Below are 23,662 nucleotides of genomic sequence, written 5' to 3' on the forward strand. Positions count from 1 at the left end.
TCTGTACCCTGGGGGTTCAATGCTGCTTTACCTGGTCTGTGCTTGTAAAATATCCACCGTGACTTGTAACATCATAGGCTACCAAGTTTTTAACCAAGTGAAGTCTGTGCGAGTGTATACATCTACATAAGACTGTATCTGTACTTTTACTTAATTATGAAAATTGAGTACTTCTGCCACCACTGCACATGGGAGGCAGCCATTTTCTGCATCTTGTGTACTCCTTCCTCCATCCATGGTGAGACAGAATGTTCTGTGGAGATGAGGTTCCTTGAGTGTCCTCATTAGAATTCATGGGTGTCACGATCCCAGCACCCAATTTAGCTTGCAATGCTCCTTAGCTTCCCTAACAGGTTATTGATCGGGTCCAATCTTATCCCTGTTAAGGCAGCTAACGCATCCGGAGTTGCTGCATGTGCTCAAGGGACTGATCTTTATAAAAAATCAAGGACAACAGGAGGACGTCTTTCTAATAGTCTGCTTGGCTCACAGCTCTTATTCATGATGTTTTGCCTTTGCAGAGGGTGCTATTGAGCTCACAGTGACCAGTGATTGTATCTGTTTTGACAGACTGCCTTCTCAGTATTCTGCTCATGAATGAATTCTCTTATTTTCTGCTAATAAGCCAATCCCAGGACACAAGGTGCAGAATCTTTCTGCCCCAGAAATGAAAAGAGGACTTGCTCTCTCTGCATCTGTGAGTGTGTGATTGGTTGTCAGGTGTTTGGCTTATTTTCTTTAAGGCCAAAACACACACAGTGACAAATTTGCCCCTGGGCTTTGGCAGCAGCCTTCCCGTTGCCAGCTCTCTGAGGTCTTGGAGCAAATTGACTCCATAGATCACATGCACATTACTCACTGTTTAAAGTAAGCAGAAATACTTGTCTTGCTGCAATCCTGACATTGTAGTGATGCAATCACTGGAGTATCTACTGGTACCAGTTATTCAAGCCTACCGTACAATAACAAGGCAGCTTATTTGAACAGCTTTCAGATATGATGTGTTACTACAAATAAATTCAACCATTGTTAAGAGGCTGTGAAGAAACCTCAGTTCTGTCCTCTCTAAGGGGAGAGGTCTGTCCAGGTTTGCGGAGTGGAGTACTCGCACCTGTTTTAGGGGTGGTGACCAAGTCATGTCGTGTTTATTTAGGGCAGCACGTATTGTATGTTGCCCATCACCCTTTGACCCTGATGCAACCTGGTGTTCAAAATGTGAGCTGCATGTGGATGAATAGGCTCTGCGGTCCTTTCAAATGTATATTTGTATTTCCTGTCCTCATGTTCTCCTTCAGCTGTGTGTTGTTGTCAATGTGTTTTTCTTGCGTATGATGTTTGCTGAATAAAGATTTTCATTGGTTGCCACGTCAGCTGTTGTCTGTCATTTTTCCAGGGTTCATTTCAACAACAGCAGTAAGAACAATTTGTTCAGTCATACTGAACACTGGTAAAGACTTCACTCTAGACACTCTAGCAGATCATGTTTCTAAAAGTGTCAGTATGGTTAATGTGTTATTACAGTTTTATTACATAATGAGTCAAAACCGGTAATGATGTCATAGTTTGAAACATTCCTCTTGTAGTGCTTTGTCAAATGACTTTGGCTCATTGTGTGTCCCACAGGAAGGCTTGAGTGTTCATCTGGGAATGGTGATCATGTGTGGAATGCGGTTATTTCAGATTCATTGACCACAGTCAACTGCTATGAAGTTCCACCAGTGTATTGTTAGCAACAGGTGCTTGTTCTAGCAGACGTTTAACATTGTTTCCATGACACCCCTCCCTGCTAGTGGTGAACATTTCTACTTCAAGAAGACAGTTGCTTCTTTCATCAAGGCATTTTTCATTTAAATCTCAGGCCTTTAGCTTTTATTGTTTTCCGTTTTTGAACAATACAACACTAGAATATGCTTAGATTTCTAGAAGGATCACATTTTAGAAAGGGGATACAGAGGAGGATCAGTACCACAACATAAAAATAACTTTTTGAGTCTTTAGAAAATGTCTAGGCTTATCTTTATTTTTAAAGTTGTCTTTTCTTTGGTTACCATTCCTGTCCTTTGTCCTGGCATGTGTATGGCATGTTTTTTTTTCTATTTATTTTCTATGATGTATCGAAACTGCATCATTCAAGACTCATCATTTGTATGCCAGTCATTCATCATATCTCTGGCACATGTCCTGTAAATGAAAAGTGGTTTCAAGGTGGCGCAGCCTTGAAGTCTCTTCACCTGTTATGATTCCAGTCAAGCTATCACACTGAAACATCTCCCCAGAAAACCACTCTCAAGTGGTTCATTCATTAAAGAGGAATGTGGCCAAGCTGGTGTAACTATAATGTAGATTTTTACCTTTCTGATGTGTAAAAGATGAGGTGTGTCAACATCTTAAACCGTCCTGAATGACCTGATGTCAACAGGCCTTTTGGATTCAATCTGAAGTGTCTTTACACCACTGACTAATTATAGGACTGACTGAATTTCAGTCCTCCAGAGAGTCACTAACTGAGCAAAATGGCCTGGACTTGGCTGAGGAAAAAATTAAAACTTGAGAAAAAGAACTGGCTCAAATCTGTTGACTTGAAAGGACTAAAATTTGGCTTTGGAAATGGAAGTTGCCTTAAGCTAGTCCAGGGAGGACTAATGGCCAGACTTGTTCTGCTCTCATGACATCAGACTTCCTTTTGACTGGTCCAGGGTTTAGCAGAGCTGTTATGGGATGGCATTGCTGCTGTCTGTGTGCCCAAGCTGCCTAAGAGCTCATGTGTCAGGGGGCTCCTTTGGAGCTGGCAAAGTAGCCCAGCTCACACTGATTCAACACGTCTGTGTTGAGACAGGCGCCTCAGCTTGGTTGAGAAGTAAATACACATGCAGACACAGGTGCGGGCGCTCAACATATGCACATATAAACACACATGCACAAATGATGGATAAAGTTCAGATTCTTCTTGACAGCCCACCCATCCGTCAGTTGACCTGCATAACCTTTCACAGCAGTTTAGCACGAGACTGCTCCAGACTGGACATATGGGAGTGAGAAGAAATACATCCTCTTGTCATGAAACATGCAGACTGTCTTGTTTCAGCCCTGTGAGCACAACTGACCGTGTCGCGTGAGATGTGTGTTTTATTGTAATGTTTGGGCTGTGTGCTTGCTTTGCAAATATTACTTGCTGGTGTCTGAAATTAAGGTGTTAGCTCCCTAGCATTCAAATGTGGCAGAAAATCATCTCCTTTGTTTTTTGCCAAGTTATTTCACAGCATAGATTGAAGTAGCAAAATCCTGATTACAAGACTGCCTCTTGGCAGTATGAATTGAGGTTTAGTTCTGGTGTAAAAAAAAAAAATGTAGTTGCATAAAATGTAATGCCTACTTTATGTCTTGTCACTAGCATTGTTGATTCATCATATTTGTTCTGGCTGAAGGTAGACAATATGCCCTCTGTATCTTGAGGGCACCCAGAAGCCCCATCACACAGCAAAAGAGCAAGCAAAGGGAAAGCTCTCAATACAAATGTTTGGCAATATGTGACACTGTCACATCATTTCCCCTCTGCCTGCCACCTCAATGGCAGCTGAAATAAGATTAGGGCTAAGGCAGTGGATGTCTCTCTTTCTCTCTTTGCTCCCACGGTGTCACAAGTCCTTGGTTAGTCCCCAAGTCCCCACCGGGATGTAAAACACACGCACACACGCACACACACACACACACACACACACACACACACACACACACACACACACACACACACACACACACACACACACACACACACACACACAGACTCTCACATGGTGTGATTCTGACTTAAAAACTATGATTTTGCAGTGATGCAGTTGATGACTAACTCACCTCTGCTGTGAGTTTCACATACTGACATACTTGACAGTTAGCTGCCAAAAAACAAACAAGCGACCAAAAAGATATTCGCTAGCTACAATATGTTGTCAGAAAATCACATCACAAATTCAAACAATAATCATTCATGGATATTCTGATTGTGTGAATTTGTATGTTTCTTGCATGCTCTCAACTCTCTTGCTCACAATGGTGCCCCATTTAAAAAATATAGTAAAGGTGATGAAATGATTACTGCTGTATTAGCATATCCAACCTTCAAGTTCTTTGCATGAGGATTTTTATGATTTAACTGAAATGACTGAAATACAAACCAATGGCTGCTTAAATGAGTAAATCACTGATTCTACAAACATTCAGTAGGCATGTTTTGTAAAATTGCAGGCAGAAATGTAAAATATATGCGACTTGTTATATTCTAAAACACGGAGCATAGTCCATAAATGGTGTAGATGAGACAGTGTGGGCGTCAATCTGTGCAAGTCCTTGATACCTGTGTTTTCTTTTCCATCTCAGCCCTTCTGTTCTCTTAGTGCTCTGTTTGTTCCAGCCATCTGTTTGTTTACCCTGTTTTATTGTCCGTTTTTTTATCTCAATGCAACGGCGAGCACTGCCGCTACGATATGCAAATATATGATCAGCTTTGTCTCCAGCAAATAAAACATTTGCATGAATAACTGATGATCAAGAGTCGTAACAAGGCCAAAGAAAGAGCGTGACAGCCTTTGTTTGACTTTGGTGTGGATGAAGCAAGCTGTTACAGGGTTGAGTTGAAGTCCATGGTTTACAGATTGTTGTTTACCTACTGGTTTCACACTAATCCTCAGACCTTGACCTTACAAATAGAAACACATTTGTCAGTCATCTCTGCAGGGCAACTGCTGCTAAGTAGTTTGACAAATGAAGCCATACTTGATAGATTTTAACAGAAATATAAATACACTTAGAGGCACACATGTATCTATGTGATTCCCCAAAAGCCTGCTGTTACTTAGCTAATGATCCTGTTTGGTGTCCAAGTTGTTGCTATTATTGGGATGTTCCTCTATTCATCCATCATTGGCTGCTTGGTGATGCAGGGTGGCAGCACGCATAAGTGGCCCCGCGCTTTCTTTCTTCTCTGTGCTCTGTCAAACCACCCCCCACCCCACCCCCCACATCCTCCCTTTTTTTTCTCTTTTTATCTTCTCTGTCCTTCTGTTTTCCTCTTGCTCATCTATGGATGGTTTATGTGGGAGACTGGCTAAAGTAGAGCAGGCTTTATACTCCTCGTTTGTGTGGCTACTTGCCTCAAAGGAAAGCGGGTCTGTTGATGGGAAGGGGAACAATGCCCCTAATGGAGTGCATGTAAACATCATCAAAAGATGTTGTGTTCAGTGAACCTATAGTGGTAACTCAAGTGTTGTTTTTGATGTGAAATTAACCGGGGACTTCTCCCCCCAAGTAGTGGTAGCAACAACACAGTTAAGGACATCTTTTGGCTCATAGGGAGCAGGTGCAGATAATGCAGTTTGATGCACATCAGTTTACCTCCTCATGTAAAACTCATCAGTGCCTTCGCTTTGTCTCCAGAGGGAGGACTGCCTATAAGGCATGTATGTAAAACTAACCACACTTGTTCATTGGTTTCGGGGGAGTTTCTAAGCAGTATTGTATTTCCAGCTGGAGCCTGTTTTTCCAGATTGAAGGATGATAATGTTTGTCATTGCATGTGTGTCGCCATGCTGCTCTATCAGATTGAACATGAAATTAATTGTCTCAATCTCTGAAAGCCTGTTGTTTCTGACACTTGACTGACAAGAGTGCGTTCCGTCTGTTGCTGTCCTTGACCACCAGTGTAGCTGATCACAGTATTGAGGATAACTATCGTGTGACGTTGCTTAACTACCAAACAGTATCAATTACACCTGCCAACATCCAAGCCCTGGGAATGGGGATATAGTGTATTACTATTCTCCCTTTAAAGATTTAAAGAGAAAGGCAGGCAGTGCAGGGTTTAAAGTGACACAGAGGCTTACTTCCACTTGAACCCCACTCACCTGAGGACAAGTAAACGGAATCATCTCAGACTCAGACCATCATGTAACAGTGTAAGACCACGATTGTACGTAGGAGTTTTGGGTTGAGCTCAGAACAAAGATGAGTGCTGTTGGGCATGTGTGAATGTGTGTGTGTGTGTGTGTGTGTTGGTTTCGAGCCACATTTGAGTTTAACAATAACGGAGCAGGAGGAAGACAGTGCAGTGAGACCAATTAGCTTGTTCCTTGATCCCAGTCCTATCGGGGATCTCTCTGGGAGCTAGGTCTGACTTCTCTTCTGGCAATGCAGCACTGCAGCTGTGCACATACACGTGCACACACATGCACACAGAAATGGTTGCTGCAGTATGAAATGATAATCTGTCAAACCATACAACCCTAAAGCTCTCGCTTTGTGGCATTTTCTGTTGTGATTAGTTGTCAAGCTTGCTTTCATCTCCTTCACATCCAGTATTTTTTTTTTCTATTAACCCTGTTCCAAGGTGCCTTCCGTAGTCTATTTTGAGCCTTCCTTTCCAATCCTGTGGAATCAAAGGCCATTTGATGATACATAAATAATATATTTTTTTAATAGCAGTGTACTTGCTTTATGATGAATTGTCTGCACTGGCAAGTCACTCATAAACATAAGTAGGAGAAAAATGAGTTTATGTGAAAAAACTTTATGTAAATGTGAGATGATAATAATAACTCTGCTCTAAGATAGTCATGTTTGCCTTTGTGTTTGGTTGGTAGCAACAGGGGTGAACGCTCTGGAAGTGCATGAGAAATGAATGCCTTTTGGTGGAAAGGGGCGCCTCGGGAAACTCTGTAATGAGGACGAGAAGGCATTTGACATTCTCTGTCGCAGGCTACAGGCTGTTTCAATTCAGTGCAGAAGTACAATAATGGGGGGAGAGAGAGAAGAAGAAGAAAACGATGAGGAGGAGAGTGAGAGAGAGGGAGGAGGGACTACAAGAGAGAAAAAAGAGGAGGATTAGGAGGGGAAGAGGTCTGAGCTAAGCCCTATGCCCCGTCTGGGAGGAGATGAGCCACGTTGTCTGTTAGTTGTGGGGAAGGCAAAATTAAGAAATCAGCAGCACCACTGAATTACGGCCAATTGCAGATAATGGCTGGTCGGAAATGTCACAACAATGTCACAAATTGTCAATTGGCGCCAATCCAGTCACTCAGCAGTGTCTGTCTCTTGCTGGGTCATTAAGCGGAGCAGTAGTCACTGGACTCTGAACTTCAACATGGTGGTGTATTTATGTGAGTTTGCATGTAAGCACAGATACACAAAGCCATGCGCTGTTAGCGATAAATTCAGGGTTGCTGTATCCCGTCTAAAGCCTAATGGAAAATCAGTTCCCTGTAGTGGCATAGAAATTGATGGCTGTCTTGAAATTCTGTGTTTATCGTGTGTGTGCATGTGTTTCTGCCTCCTAACTGGGAGTTTCTGTGTGTATGTGGGCGGGTGCATTCCTATGTTTGTGTTTCTATCAATTATCAAAGTCCAAGTGTTGTACTGGTTAAATCCAACCAGTCCATTGTTGATTACTGCGTTACTATGTTCTGACCTTCTTTCTTCTCTGCCGTTTATTATTGACTGTGATTGCTGCATGATATTAAATTAAAAGCTTAATTGCTTTGCAAGGAAATAGTTGCCTACAGCAGTCAAGTAGTTGACATGTATTTACCCTCAGATTACCCTCGAAAATACACATACTCACATGCTTTGATCCTTTTGGAGTGCGATAGCATGGTCTGTGTAAACATTCCAGTACAAATCCAAACTGAAACCAAGTGTTTGCTTACTGGTGACAGCCTGCAGATCCAGCACTATTTCAACATCTCAATTTTTATATCCACATTTAACACTTTGGGCAGCAACTTCTGTTTGAAATATAAAAGGACATCTGTTATTCTTTTAATCATTCACAACATCTTTTTTGTATAATGCTCCTACTGATTATTTCACACAACAATTCCTTTTGAGGAAATTCTCTTTACTTATTAAGAGTTTGCACCCCAGTCTGGGCTTTGCCCTATTTGACGGACAGCTGGCCTCATGTTTGATGTGAATATCAATGATTTCGGATTAGCCTTCACCAGCACAGCATGAGTGCAGCATGTGATTGTAAAGCGCATCTCATATTTAATGTGTCTGCCAATCATGAAAGATTACCTCTGACCGGTCGAGCATAAGTTAAGCATGTGATGGTTTAAGTCGGGCACTCTACGTTGGTCTGCCGGTCACATGCTGGGCATTGGGTTTGAGCTGCTGCCCACGTGGTGCAAAAACAGTGGCAATATTCTCAAACACCACTGCACTGTGGCCATATTAAGACCGCATTCTCTTTGAAAACCCTCCAAGTTATATGAAATCCCATTGGTGCAATGAACCTGTTTGTTTGAAGTGGTTACGCTTTGAAATGCCTCATAAGAGAGTTTGACTTGAGAGCTGTTCCTGTCAGAAATGCTGAGGTGAAGAGTTGAAAGGAAGTGGAACTTTTTTGATGGTGTTTCTTCAACAGCATGATGAGAGTCCTGCTTATCTAGCTGGCATGGCATGACGTGTAGAGAGACAGGCGGAGAGCAGTGGCCTTGATGACAGTTTGTATTTTTTAATGAAATATGCCCTGCATGGACATGTGTGGATGCATACTGTGGGTAGTGATAGGTTTGTCAGACCTTTTATCTTTATAAATATTTGTAGAATGACTTTAACAGTGTTCATTTAGGGCTGACAGTGTGTTAATCTTGATCCCTTTCAAGTGCATGATTCAACAAATTGAAATGAGATAACTTTTAGTTATACTTTACACTGATTTGCTGTGCTCACTGTGCAAGCCAAGAGGAGTGGTTCACACGTAGTTGCAGCCAAGAGTCACTATCGCTGCCTTCAGGCCAAGATTTCTTCTTCAGACAAAGTCACACAGATTTTAGTGCTCAAGGGTGTCTTATTCATTCAGAGTAATTACACAACTAAAGGAAATATCTCCTGAGAAAGGGAGGGAACCAAGGGTGGGCTAATGGAGCCTATTGCTCCCCTGATCCATGTTCAGACTTCAGGGAGGGAGGAAGCACTTTGGAGTAGAGCGTGTGTGTGTGTGTGTGTGTGTGTGTGTGTGTGTGTGTTTGTGGAGGGCTGGCTCAGTCAGGAGGAGTTTAGGGTTGTTTGAGGTTCTGTGTGCGTGCCTGGCCGAGCCTTGTCTTGGGGGTCAGGAAGAACAACAGGAGTGTGTTGTGCTGTACTTTGCTGGAACCCAGCTGGGGCATTACTTAACCCCCCCCCCCCCACACACACACGCAGACACACACGCAGACATACATACATACTTTGTTGTAGTTCAGTGAGCACAGTGCCAAGTCATTGTTAAGTGAACTATGGATTAGTGTCTGTGTGTGCAATGGAGGAAAGGCTGTTGTGTCTATTGGTCAGAAATAGCCTCATCTGTGAGCAGCTGTGTCTGTACGTTTCAAGTATGAACCATGTGGGAATTGAAGCATTAATGTTGCGTGCAATATCTCAGCTCTCTGTGTTTGTGTCTCTCTCATCTCACTGCATCATTTGGCCCCCTGGATTTTACCTAATAAATCCCAAAGAGAGTCTACTGATGTAGAACGATGTAATGAAAGAGCTGCATGCATTTTCACTGTAATCGTACAATGACAGGTGTATGTACAGGTGCGTGTACATGTATGTTGATTAGATCTGTCTGTGTTAGACGTCTGCGTGGCTATCTGCCATATGTGTGTGCTCTGTAGAGGCAGCTGCAGACAAAGAAATGTCTCTACATTCCAAGTCATTTTTTTCCCCTCCAGAATTTCTGTGTTTCCTAACAGATCTCCCAGGCCACTCCCACTCCAAGGCTTGCTAATTTCAAGACCTTTTTCCATGCATGCCTCAGTGCTGTCTCTCTCTGTTACCTGACTAGTGTCTCTCTGGAGAAGTGAATGTGGAGCTGTGAGTTTTAAAATGGTATCCTCACAGTGCTTTATCTTTAATGCTTGAAACTTGTATAGGAAAATTTTGATTCATTATGCTGAGACATTATTCTGTGTTTACTGGTGTGTGTGGTATGCCCACCGGCTAGTTTTTGCCTGTGTGCATGTATGGAGTGTGCAGCAGTGTGTTCCATTTGCTACACAGAGCAGTATCGATCTGCAGCAGTGCTCTTAAGTATTGACCAGTGCTGCAGTTACTGGCCCGCGTGTCAATACTGCATCACATTTTGACTCACAATCCCTAGCGGTACAGTTCTGCTGAAGGGCAGAGTAGTAGTTGCTAGGGCTGAACAAGTAATCGAAACTTTGTCGAAATCGCAATATGGCCTACTGTAGTTTTAAAATCGCAGGAGTCGCTGCATTTGTTAAAGGTGATATGTATGCCAAAAACATTTTAAATGAAATATTGTCGTGCTGCAGAGATGTCCTGGCCTGCTCATCATATTCTTCAGACCTAAGAATACATTTTTGTTTGGACTAAATCCCCGCAAAAATCACAACATAATCATTTGAATATGTTTTTCAACGAAACTGAGAATAACAATGTAAAAATTATCATTCCCTCTAATATCGCAAATGTAATATCAGTCAAAATACTTGCAATTAGATATTTTTTCAAAATTGTTCACCTTAAAAACAACTTACAACGCACAACCCATCACCTGACTGTATCTTTCCAATTTACCTTTAGCCTCTGTTTGTCTTCTTTTGCCCTGCTGTCTGTTTCTGCCCTTCTTCTCTTTTAGTGCCTCCGCATCATCCCTCACCTCTTACTAGATATCCAGAAACACTGAATATTGAGAATCATAAAAACCTCCGTCTCCCATTTAGCTTCTTTCAGTGTGTATGCAACCACTCCGATATCTTTATCTACCTCTGCCCAGAGCTTCCCTGAGCTGTCAGCCCCCAGCTCAGCCAAGCCAGTAACCTCTTCTCTTTGTCCTTCTGCTGCACAGCAAGATAGTAGCAATCAGTTTAAGCCTTCACTTGAACTCTTTTTCTTTTCAAACACTTTATGAAGAAGAACTTTATGACACTTTGGTCACTTTGTGATGTGTGGAATATGAGCACTAAGGGAAACAATCAGCAGGAGAGGCACTGAGCATTCCTGTAAGTGCATGCCTGTGAACAATAGTACTTTGTTTGTCTAAGCTCATTGTGCAGTCCAAGTGTCAACAGAAAGACGAGGCTTGCTGCTAGAGAGCGTAAAAATCAATCAGAAGCCTTGAGGCAGGGCACCTCTTGTTTTTTTTCTATATGTTTTGCATTGTTCAAGGCTCCTGTAGTTGCTAAGTGACCCCTGAAAGACTGTTGAAATATTTCTAAGTTCTGTCATTTCTCACACTGGGTGCTAAAGATATGCAAAGCTTCAAGCTCTGTAGCGCAATAGTTCATTTATGAGGAAAAAGAAGTGACTGCATCTTGCTGCTGATTTGTAATAATGCATGCAAATTTGGCAGAGGGGAAACACAGCTAAGTTTATTTACAGTGTAGTGCTGATGTAAATTCAATTAAAGTGGAAATGAGCATCATAATGGAAGTATGACATTGTGATATAGTAAGCTACAGTATGAAGATTTTAAATATTGATAGAAACATTATATTAATGCTTTTCACATTTGCTGTTGCATTTGCATACTACACAATATGGATTTGACGCACATTCAGAATGTGCGTAACAAAGCCAGGATTGATTTTCAGTGCTTTTCAACTTCATTGTAATGAGCAAAAACTCATTTGCAAGCTGCACTTTGATGTAAGTAAATTGATTATTTTCAAACAAATATTGCCTGATTAAAAAATCGCATACGTCTGGCCAGACAGCATGTCGGGAGCCTGAACCTCACCAAGATAAATTTTTCCCCAGATGTAGTGATCAGACTAAATCGATAAAGCCGCCACCATATGCCTGTTTTGTTTCATTCTTTCCTACCTGACTTGTTGTTCGGTGTGTGACATGGAAATTCAGTTTACAGGGCTCACAGAAGAGCTACATGGGTTGTTGTATTGATTCTTTAAAAGTGATTGAGTAAGATGAACAAGGGGAAATACTTCACTACCGTAATCTCATCTGTTGGATACTGACTCAAATTTCAGTCTGTGTGACAAAGAAAAACACCAAGGAGAGATTTTATGTATGAGATGTATGACAAGAAAGTGTAACCAGTGTAACCTTTGAGTCCTCAGCCGGCACAGGCTTGCTTATCTTAATCTATTGTAACCTCGCCCTCTTCAGCTCTTTTCTTGGCCTGTTATTCTCTTGAATCATTTGAATCTTGAACTTGGACTTGGTTATGGTAAGCAGTATTCACATTTCATGCTCAAAGATGGAGAAGATTGTTTAGATGCAAGCCAGGAATATTCAAGAAAACAAAAAGACTTTTGATTATTTTTTAGCCCTTCAGGAACCTGATGGAATGTTGTTAAACCAATAACGCCAGCAGTGTCGTCTAATAGAGTTTATCAAGAGTGAAACAAAAGACCTATTAGATAGACATCCATCATCACCAATGCCCCTCCTGAGACAGAGATAAGATATCAGTCTGCCATCTCCACCACATCAAAGTCGCCGTGCTCCAACCTCCAGACCTCGAGGTGGCAGGTCACAAACAACAATCTGGGGCACAATCACTGCTCGCTGCTCTTTTCCCACCATCCAATTTTGGCTCAGAGGCAGCTTTTTTTTACTGCAATGGCAGCTTGCTGTTCGGTAAAGCTTGCCACATGAGCAGAGATTGGGATTGGGGTGGGGGGTGGGATGGCAACGATGGAAATGGAAGTAGCAGATATGATAAGAAAAAGGAAGAGATACAGTGAGCGAGGGTGTGAGACAGCAGAGAGGAGACTGCAAGATGGTAAAAAGTAAGAGTGAGAACAAGTCTGAATTTTGGATTATGCCTGACTGATGAGGGCCCTAGTGTCTCTGTGGTTCTGTTGGGTCTGGTCTCATCAAGTAGGACTCTCTATCCTTCTCTCTATTTCCTTTCTAATATCTTTCTCCCTTTTTCTTTCTCTGCACTTGCAAACCACAGACAGCAGGGAGCAAGGCAGCCAGTAAATTCAAATAACACAGGCAACACGGGGATAATGTATGAGACTTAAACCACATCTCTACACAGAATATGCAGGTGAAATCATAGCTCTGCTGATAGCTTAGATGGGACGGTTCAGAGAGGCTCAGTGCTTGTATGTCAGTGTGAAGAGGCAGCAACATCCCTCTCCCATCCTCTCTCTTTTCTTCCTACATACCCATGTTATTTATGCACAGCGCCTTCCATGGCAACACCTTTGGTCCTCCCATTCCCCTCCTTGCTCACCGGAGAAAGGATGGCTGGACCAATCCATCGTCATGGGTGGGTGTCACTGTAAATCCCAAGATGAAACCTCTCAATCATGCTGCATTGATCAGTCTAGAGACCTACACATGCTGCATCGCAATGCAACAGATAATGTGAGAACACCACACATTGAGAACATACTGCACAATTAAAAAAGCCTGGGTTGATCGACTATGATGCACTCCTCATTGCCTCTTCCCCTTCCCTTTTCCTTCTGTGACTTTTTTTCATGTTTCCTTTTTGTTTCTCCAAACCTTTTTTTTTGTATATCATCTGTCATCCGCCAGCTTTGGCTGCGGGGGCGTGGGGTCTGCAGCAGCGTCAGGAGACACAAGGGCATATGTCCGACTCCTGATCTCTTTATGTAACGGGTTTTGGAAGAGAGGGAGCGCTTGGTTAGGTTTGGGTCATAAGCCGAGGCTAATTGGCAAAAGGCAGCGGGAACCCTGTGGGGACAAAATGAGAGGTGAGGAGGGCATGGCCATGCTACTCTCAGGGAGGGCTCTAACAAAAAAACATTGCATCACTAGATCTGGTCCTGTTGATTTTAATTTAGGAGGAGGAGGAGGGAGTGTGGATGCAACACTGAGTGTAGCAAGGATGAGAGTAGCGGGAAGAGGGGAGAGGGGAGAGGGAAGCGGGGGCGGGGGGAGATGAGAGGGAGGCAGAGCCACAGATGCACAGTGTAGTTAACAAAGGTTGCCAGGACACAGTGGTTCATAACACCACCAGCCTGTTGCTCTTTGAGTGTATTTGTCTGTGTGCAGACCAACATGTCATTGATAACTGTAAACATATTGTTCGTTTAAAACTACAAGAATAAGGTTAAAGGTGCTGTATTTCTCACAGATAAAAGTTTAGTTGCACAGTAGAGATAAAGCCTTCTGGAATAAAACCTTTTAGTCTGAAATAGTTAATCATGGGTATGGATGGTGCCTTTAAAATGTCAGTCTTTAGAGTAGAATAAATCATGTGTTTAACTGAAAAATGTTTCAAAAATCTGTTGCATTTATCCAACCGAATACACATTTTAAGCATTTTATCATTAATCTGCAATGGATTACTTATCTTACATCTGTAATACCGCTCTTGTGTAATCACGTTTAGTCCCGGTTGACTAACGTCTGTTAGAATGACATCTTGAGGCCACAGCCAGTGAAGCGTGAGAACAAAAGATCTGCCAAACGTGTCTGTGTGTGGTTAAAAGAACAGTCGCCACAAGCAATGAATTACTAGAATATCCCGCTGGATTTATTTTGGATTAGGGCAATTTCCTACAAGACGTCATTAATCCCTGGAGGACGCAGGTTTTAGGTCTTTTCGAGGCTTCAGAGACACAATCTGGTCAACATCATTCCCCATCTGTGGCTCTGCACCATCGATGGTCTGATCCAACAGGATGCACAAACTGCCAGCAAGAGCAGACACAAACAGGGCAGAATTTACTACAAAAACATTCCTATAATTATTTTGTTATTTCCATTTCCTCAGGAGCACTAAACTAAATATGCCCTTTTGTGTACCTGGTATACTGGCATCAAATTTCCCTATTGCTCTTAGGAGTGAGTATGAAGGGAAGAGGGATTAAGTGACCGGGCCTAGTGATGCTCTCTGTCCACACATTGGCCCGATTATGACTGGGCTTGGCTCCAAGCATGCTGTTCCATGCTAATTGCAATTGACTGTTATATAATGCCATTTGTAGAGTTGGTTTAACATTAAATCACATCTGCAGTTTTAAGATTGACATTTTCATGATTATTTTTCCTCTTTGGTTTATTTTGTGTGAGCCAGTTCACATTTCTCCGTTGCCGGGCCCCAAGATTTATCTGTCCAATCTGTCTTTATCTCGGAGTCTGCCTGTCTAGCTGTCCATGCATTGTTTTATCCATTATTTTGTCCATGCAAGCATCTATAATCCTGTGCTTTGTCTGGCACAAGGGATCGGATCGATTGAGCATCCATTCCCCTGCAGCTCTCTGCATCCTGGGGTTGTTTTCCAACTTGGATCGATACTACGTCATAATAATAATCCTCCCACGTTTCTTCCTCTGTATCCCTGACACAGCAGCAATGCCTTCTTCATACATCTCTGTCCTCAGCCATCTGCATTTTGCACGACAGAGCAGCAGGGCACGAATGTGTCTCGTCTGACAAAGGGCGCATCGATTTCTCCCGAGCCACCCGCAATGCTGGGGAGCATTGATCCAAGCGGTGTTGAAATAGTGTTACTTGTGGAGACGTGATAACATGCTAAATGGAGTTGTCCATAATGGGCCATTTGGACATACAGTAGAAAACTGTCATGTAGAAATGCTGTACTGCGTAGGAGCACACCAGGGAATGATGTGTTGCCAGCAATTCCCACTGCAAAAGGATGTTGATTTCCCATTCACTAAAGAATACCATACACTGGCATATCAATCTGAATAATTGATGGCAAATTAGAATATAGTGGGGGCCAAAACAGCTCAATCTTCTGTTTTGAGTCAAAAACTTGGCTAAGTTTTGACTGTGATGTGCAGATGTAGGGAGCATCCTGTTGATAGATTGTCGGAGAAGACACAGGTCCACTCTGCTGACAGCTCACATTACTCTCACACCTTCTGTCCTTTCCCATGAGTGCTGCAGGGAGAAGAAAGGACAGGTAATTGCTTCGGGTTTTGACTCTTGCCCCTTCTCCCTTTTCTCCTGTCTTCTCTGTCCTCAATCAATCTCTTTCTTATTTCTGCTTTCTTCTCCAGATCCACGCTCCCTCTCCTCTTTGGCCTTTTGACTCATTCCTCTCTTGCTGTTCCCTTGCATTCTCCGTTAGCTGTCCTCGTCTCTGACATTCCTTGAATTACCTGTTTCAGCCCCACCTTACCTCACTGTCACCCCCACCCCCTCTCTGACTCCTGCGCTCACGGCTGCTGGGTGTTCTGTTGTTCAAGAGCTGTTGGCGGAAAATGCCAGATGAGGAGTTAATTGTCTCATTACCAACATGATGTCTGGACCACCCTCATTAATTTAAGAGCTGATGAGGTAGTATTGAAGTTTGTGACTGTGTGTAAATGTGTGATCTTGTGTGTTCTTTTCTGCCCTGCTCTTTGTGTATGTATCATGGGTGTTTGTGCAGCATTGTGTAATGGGTGAATTCAGACTTGCATGAACCAACCTGTAGTTAGAAAATCACTTCTAACATTTAAGACATAAGACAATGATCAGTAGCTGTTGTTCTCACAACAGCTCCACCTAGGCACCAGTAAACAACCTCAATATCAAATTAAACCAAATCCTTCCCAGTTGATTCTTGCCACATTACATGTTTCCTGAAAAGGCAAACAACATGATTGTCCTCTGCTATTGTTATTGTTGATGTGCGCTGGTCAAATCAATATCTCATTAAATTTGATTATTATTCTCAGATAATTGCTCTGATTATTTCTCTCCATTCACTGTTCATATACACTAGTCTGAGGACTACAATGAAAATGTTTGTACACTTTTTTTCTACAATTTGAGTTTTACTAAATAATAATGAAAAAAAGGAAAATGTTTAGATATTTTCTGAGAGAAAGAAAATTCAGTCTATTTTTCTGAAGTTAAAACCACAAATGAAAAATACGGTATGTGTGTCCCTGAGTCATCTGGGAAGAAATGTGTCAGTGAGAAATATTTGATCAAAATTTCTTATCCTGTTGCTCAGATCTCATATTCAGGTTGTAGTTACAACCTTTGAACGTCAAGTAGCTTTCAGAACTGAAGTAATTCTGCCTTTTTAGCCAACAGTTGGTGATAACACGTCAGTGTAGTCTCAGTGGATTCTAAGGTGCGGGATAGATTCCAATTCAGATAACTGAGGGTCTTAGAATAGAACTTAGAACTTAGAATAAAACTTCTGAAAAACCTATTTTTAACTTAAATATTATATATTGTTTAATTGTAATAGAAAATGCACAGACCGCAGATGCAATTTTTATGTAGACTGATTGACTCCCTATAGTCACTTGCATTTAAAGTAATTCACCTCATCACCTCGAAACAGATTTCCCTGGGAAATTTGATGTAATCTCATTTGTGTTGTACAACTATTGTATTCAGTTACTCACTTTTGGTCTTTTCCTTCCTGTCTTTGTAAGGAGCCATTTTGCCACAGAACAACTTCTCTCTGAGGAACACAACTGGTTCCTGGGAAGGAGGAGCTCCTGCTGCCTTATTGGTTGTAGCCGATGATTTCATGCTCACTTTGTGGTTGTCAACAACTTAAGGAGGGTCAGAAAAGAATGTTGCTTTCTAGAGTATTCAAGGCCTTGCACCATTAACTAAGGTGCAATGCGCTCTCTTTTGCTCTCACACACACACACATGCATTGGTTTGACTCAACATTGTAAGTGCAAGTGAGAAAGCTTTCAGATTGTTTTGTACATGCTGACAAACCAAGGTCCTACCATTTCTTCATGTGATGTAACGTCAAGGTTCTACAAATTGATTACATAATGTACTGAAATAAATGCATTTCTCTCATTATCAATGTTCAGTTGTTCCTCAAAGAAAAAAATCATACAAAGAAAAATTCTATATTTTGAATGTCTTTCCCAAATAATAGACTTTCTGATCTGCCATAAAATTATAGTTTTACACAGAAATATATAATTTGTAATCACTCGACCATTGCGTCATCTGAATGTGCATTGGTTAAAATTATATTTCAACATTGGACTCAGAATTTGGACTTACCTCACAGAGAGGTAAGTAGACAAAAGTCTAAGAACTGAAAGTGTGCACCCTTGGCATACCTCTATGCTGTTAAGATGAATAATGGGAATTACCTACTCTGTGTACCAACATAGTGGAATGGAGGATGAGTGAATGTGCGGCACAAGTTTGTATGTGCATCTGTGTGGGTGACTATGTGTGTGCTGCCTGCAGTCAGTGATGGGCATGCTCTGTCACAGAGATTTCAAATTAACTTGCAATGTAACAATGAAATGAAACAGGTCAGGGCCGACAATGTGGGGTAACAGTGTAGAGTGTAAGTAAGGCCATTGAGGCACACCTCTCCTCCACATCAGACGCTCACACAATAGAGTCTCATTCTGCTGCCTGTCTCCCTCTGTTTGCTCTGCCTTCCGCAGGCCACTGTACCTGGACCTAAACACTTTCTGCTAGCCGCTCATCCACACCTTTAATTTAATGGGGCAGGGCAGTCCCTCTTACCACAGGTTCAAAGGGAATTCTTCTGTTCCATCCAGTGTCGCATAATACGTGAACGTGTTGAATCTAATTCTGCAACACTTATCATCTAAACATTTTATGGTATCCAAAAATCACTGTGTTTAAAAAAGGCAAGGGGCTACATGGGTGTGTCCATGTAATGACAGATATTGGTAAAAAAATTCTATTCTTCTTCTGGAAGCATAGTCGGATTATTACAACATGAGTTTCTTTCTAAACACTGCACAGGTTTTAACAACTCTGGTAGCAATCATTTTGTTTTCTGTCTCAGCGATTATGAGTTTAACAGTAGAATTAATCATGTAACAAACCAGAAATGTGCGCTTCCTCGTTTTTTGACAAGCCAAGTGTGTTGCCACATGAGGCTGGATTTCTGCTTGATGCAAATGGTTAACAGCCATCACCATAAGAGCCAATGGTGTAGGATTTGATTTAAAGTTCAGTATTGGATTTCACCTGATGGCACCACCACAACACCAGATAGATGTATTGTATATGATCAGGCCCTATCATGCTTTAAAGGTACCCTGTGGAGTCTTTTTGTAAACAAAGAAAAGTTGTTATTCACCAAAACACACTGTTTGGATCCTTGAGTTCTAAAAAATGTGTTGAATGCCTTTGCTTCCTCAGAAAAACATTTGCAAAGTATTTTAAGTCTTGCATTGTTTACATCCATGTAAACAAGCTTGCTATCTTCCTCTTCCCTGCCTTTGTTGGCACATTGCTGCTTGTCTTGGCATGTTACTGCCACCTGTAGATTGTTGGAATAGTGTGAAACCATAGGCAGGAGTATTTTCTGGATGCGCATGACTTGTGCATGACTCGTGCATGACTCTTGCATGTACAAGACAAGCAAAACTGGGACCCCACCAAAAGTTTCCATAGCTTTACTAGAGGTCTAAAATTATATTCCCCACTAGGGTAGTGCGATATGACAAAATTTCATATCCCAATAACGATACATATCCAGATTAGGGCTGCAGCTAACGATGATTTTAGTACTCGAAGCTTCTATAGATTATTTAAATGATTCATCGATTAATTCGATAGATATTTATTGGTCCTTTCGGAAACTCGTAGTGTCATACAACAAACATCAGACCAACAACATCAACAGACAAACAACCAGACAGCTGCTTTACAAACACAAACATCACCCGAGTGCTATACAAGTTATACTAAAGGCTCGTGCAGACTATACGACTATCAGCGTCGGTCGATGGCCGTGCTGTTCACACTATACAACTTGCCGTCTTTAAGTCGTTGTGACGTTCACACTACGTGACTGATCGGTGACAGGGGGTCACACACATTACACGAGCTGACAGCGGCTATGTCACCCAACGCAGGCCTCCACGTTTTGTCAAGAAAACACACGGGAAATGTGAAACGGGAAATGAGCGATCCTGCACAAGAAACAGCTGTTGTTTGTTATTATAAAGATAACAGTTATAAAGACAAAGAATATGGGTGAAAAGATGGATTAGCACTTGCAGGTAGCAGGGATTGTCTGAGCTACAGAGAGCTGGAGGTGAGTTAAAAGGTGCAGCTGAGGACTGCGGCTTACTTTGGCTTCAACTCAACAATCAATCATGATTTCAGTTAAATGCTAAAGTTGCTGTTACTGTTACCTTGTCTGTGGTCCGCTGGCAGAACACCGGGTGCTTTCTGATCAGGTGCCGTCGTGCTGTTGCCGAGGCGACGTAAGTTTCGTTTTACGGTTGACTGACGCTTCTATGCAAAGAATTTGCGTCGATGCATTTTAGTAATTGATTTGAACGATGAATCGTTTCAGCCCTAATCCAGATGTAGAAATTTTTTGTCCTCCTGTTCAGTATTACCCACTTCTGAGTAAACTTCACTTTCCTCCACGTTTGTTTATTCTGAATGAAAATTTCTTCCGTGAAACACCAGAAAGTGTGGAAGAATGGATGGTGGTGAAGAGTTTTAAATTGGATATTCGACAGATGTCGGTCGGTAAAGTGTGGAATTTGCGACACTATGAAATATGACACGAGCATAATTGTAAACAATAGATGTTTTTCTATTGTTAAACTTTATCTATCATGCTATCACACAGCCCCATTCCCCACAATAACTGTACTTACTTTGCTAGATGTGTGCTACTGAAAACTCCAGTGAAAAAATAAACAGCTCAAACTGACCAATCAGTCACCATAGCCCAGGCATGTAGTGAAATTGTTGAGGAGGTGCACAGAGATGACTCAGTAGCTATACCCCTTAATGCACAACTGATAAAAACAGTTTGATGTTAAATGGTGTTACATCAAAAATTTAGTTAGGTTCAACATGTTTTCTTTTTTTTTTTTACTGAAGTGCTCTGTGTCCAACATAGTGTTATCACTGAAATAAATGAGTAGTCTGTGTTTTTTTTGACACAGTGCTAATGTTGGTTTAAATGTGGCCTAGATCCAGCAGGAGCCAGTGATCATTATCTTTTCCCCACCCAACCGCATGTGTGTACAGTTTCAAGTGTCAGGTCATTTAGGCAAAACAGTCTTATCAACCTTCTATTATGATGCATCAGGTGTCCCACATTACACACACCCATTCTTGCCTCATCTTTGCAGCTGTATTTAAATAATTGACCTGTTAGAATGCAAGACTTTTGGTAGACATTTGCTATCCTGCAGCCAACTTTCCCCACTAACCACTCATGCCCTTTTATAGTTTATAAGAATTCACCCCACACCCAACCCTGCCAAAGCATTAATTACCAGTTGAGGGCACATTGTTGTGTCTTATCTTGCTCCAGCACAAGGACTCGTCAGACAGTCGTGACATTTTTGGGTAGGTCATTTCTCAAAGAGCAAAAACAAATGAGAGTGACATCCTGTGAAAGGCCATGATATAACACAAGATCTACAGCTGACACGTCTACAAAAGTCATTGTATCCCAATTACATGCAGCTGTTTGGTGCTTTGTGCAACGCACGCTGCTCTCTCTCACTGTGCCCGGTGAACTTATGCAGAGCACACTGAGGCAGCTTGACCTTGACTCCTGCTGTCGATAACGTGTCTAAGTGAGTGAGCAGAACACAGATGCCTATCCATCATGAGCACACCCTTCACTTCACACATCTCAGCACTTAAATGTGCAATTACATCAAAATGATGTGTGAGAACAGGTTCAATAGTTGCTGACAAGCTGATTAGATCAAATGTGTGTTTTGAGGGCAGGCAGTGAAGATATATTTATGTACATGTGTGTCTGTGGAGGTGAAGGAGTTTCAGATTCATGTGTCTAGTGGGAGAATTGTTTTGGTTATAAAGTAGAGGTTGTTATGCAGGAGAGAGCTGTTCACATGCAGACCTTGAATGTGTAACAATGAGTAATCGTGCAAGCAGCAGGTGCAGCAAAACATACAGGTTCTTATGTGACCTGCGTCCTCTTTCACAGTCATCCACTGCCAGACTAAAACCCGTTCCTTTCTAGCTACCTCATATAACCACAGCTTCAGAATCACCCAATGGCCTGGGATTGTTTTTAAATTACTCTCATGTCCATGTTGGCAATCACATCTCTTGCATTGCATATAAATTACAAACCAGAGAAGGCGGACAAGTGACACGCTGCAAATTCAGGTGTGTGTGTTTGCAGCAGTAATTCTTGTCACAGCTGAAATCAAGCCTCTCACATTAAAAATCACTCGTGTGTATTTTGGGCTCTTCTTCTGTTTTCTCTTTTTAGCAAAACACCCCACCACTTTTTTTCTTAGAGCCATCTTTTGCCATGGTGAATTTATTCATCAACATTTCCTTTGGGTTATGTGAGTAGGATGACAGGAACATTTATTATATTTTGTTCTTACACAGTATCCAAAAAAAGAAAGAAGCAGCGGCCTTGGAGGGAGAATGTGCATGCTTTACAGTGCTGTCACTGTTGATGAACACACTTAAGAGACTGAAATTTAAATAGTAATTCCTGCCTTTCCTTATCACTAAATGGTTCATAGAAAAGTATGATTTTGTGATCACTGTTACACCTATTAAGTCAAACTTATCAAATTCTTGGAGTTGAACTTTGGTTTTATATTACAATGGAGTGCTGAATAGAAATTGCAGATGTTCATAGCCTTTGAAATAGTTAATTATAAGTCCTTTATATAAAAACCTCTTCAACTGTAAACCTGAAAGAACACTCTCAACCTTTTCACGTTTATATATCCAATATCATTTCAGGTAACCTCCCTTTTACCATCAAGGAAGGTAAAAGACTTTGGTGCTGGACCTGATTCTTATCAGGCAGTTTTGGGTCAGCCTTTCCCTCCCATATTCGCCAGTGTTTGTTTTCAGCAGGCTGAATAGAGGATGTTAGTCAAATACACCCACTTCTAAACCAGGCGGGGGAACAATGAGAACATTGTGCAATAGTGGAGGTGCTGTAGTTCCTTGACCACCTCTTGTTTGTTTGCTTCTGTAGACGGCCGAGATTGCTAATAAATCTCGTAGTGAGTGCCTTGCTACAGGAAGTACAGATAAAGAGGGAGACCTCAAGTGTAAATGCACTGGCATGCATCCATGTCTCCTCTCATTGGTGGGTTTTTGTTTTACCTTTGCTCTGGAAGTTTGAGTCATACTTCTCTTAGGGAGGGGGCGCCCTGTCAGCATGTGTTTCCACCTCAGGGAATTAGTCGATTTAATTTAGGCTTTGTAACCTTGAAAACACCATTCATCTTTCTCCAGTATAGATTTTTTAGACTTGAATGCTTGCCACCTCCTTCCCCCATACTGTTTTTTGCTTCTCATTTTTCTCCATAACATGGGCAACGCTGGTGGCAGCCAGACTCAGTGAAATACAGACCGCAATTGGATGAAGTGCAAGGCTCCCAGACAGACGTGAGCAGGGTGAAAGGATTGGGAGCCCCATGCCAGGCAATCTCCCCGATAATGGAATGTGGCCACCTAACAACATTCATAAATATTCAGATGAGGCGAAATGAGGCTGCCCAAGAGATTGTGAGGTGCAAGCTGTTAGCGGCATGCGCAAGAAGAAACAACAACAGCATTGCTGTGTTGGTGTGCTGTAAGGAAGAGGCAAGGATCTCATTCTGCCATGTAGGGAGAGTCAGGAATATGGGGGCAACATTGTTCAGTTTTTGTTGAGGTTTGTTTGATTTTAAATATGAACCGTGTTTAGCTGATCTCCTCTTTCTGAATGGGTAAAAACAAACATCCCGCTGGCCCCAAGAAGTGATA

At 41.9% G+C, this 23,662-nt stretch overlaps 1 protein-coding gene and 2 long non-coding RNA genes across 4 annotated transcripts in view; 2 read left to right on the forward strand and 1 right to left on the reverse strand.

Annotated features, from left to right (window-relative positions):
* LOC123975411 (membrane-associated guanylate kinase, WW and PDZ domain-containing protein 3-like) overlaps positions 1-23,662 on the forward strand; it is a 110,414-nt gene that overhangs the window by 11,917 nt on the left and 74,835 nt on the right. The window lies entirely within an intron of this gene.
* LOC123975415 lies at positions 14,455-17,611 on the reverse strand. Its single transcript, XR_006826053.1, has 2 exons — positions 17,317-17,611; positions 14,455-15,850 (listed from the first exon to the last, which is right to left on the reverse strand). It is a non-coding gene; the product is annotated as an uncharacterized LOC123975415 (long non-coding RNA).
* Positions 17,119-17,734, forward strand: LOC123975416. The gene is made up of 2 exons (XR_006826054.1): positions 17,119-17,225; positions 17,347-17,734. It is a non-coding gene; the product is annotated as an uncharacterized LOC123975416 (long non-coding RNA).

Source organism: Micropterus dolomieu, linkage group LG08 (genome assembly GCF_021292245.1).
Source record: "Micropterus dolomieu isolate WLL.071019.BEF.003 ecotype Adirondacks linkage group LG08, ASM2129224v1, whole genome shotgun sequence".
NCBI classification, from domain to species: domain Eukaryota; kingdom Metazoa; phylum Chordata; class Actinopteri; order Centrarchiformes; family Centrarchidae; genus Micropterus; species Micropterus dolomieu.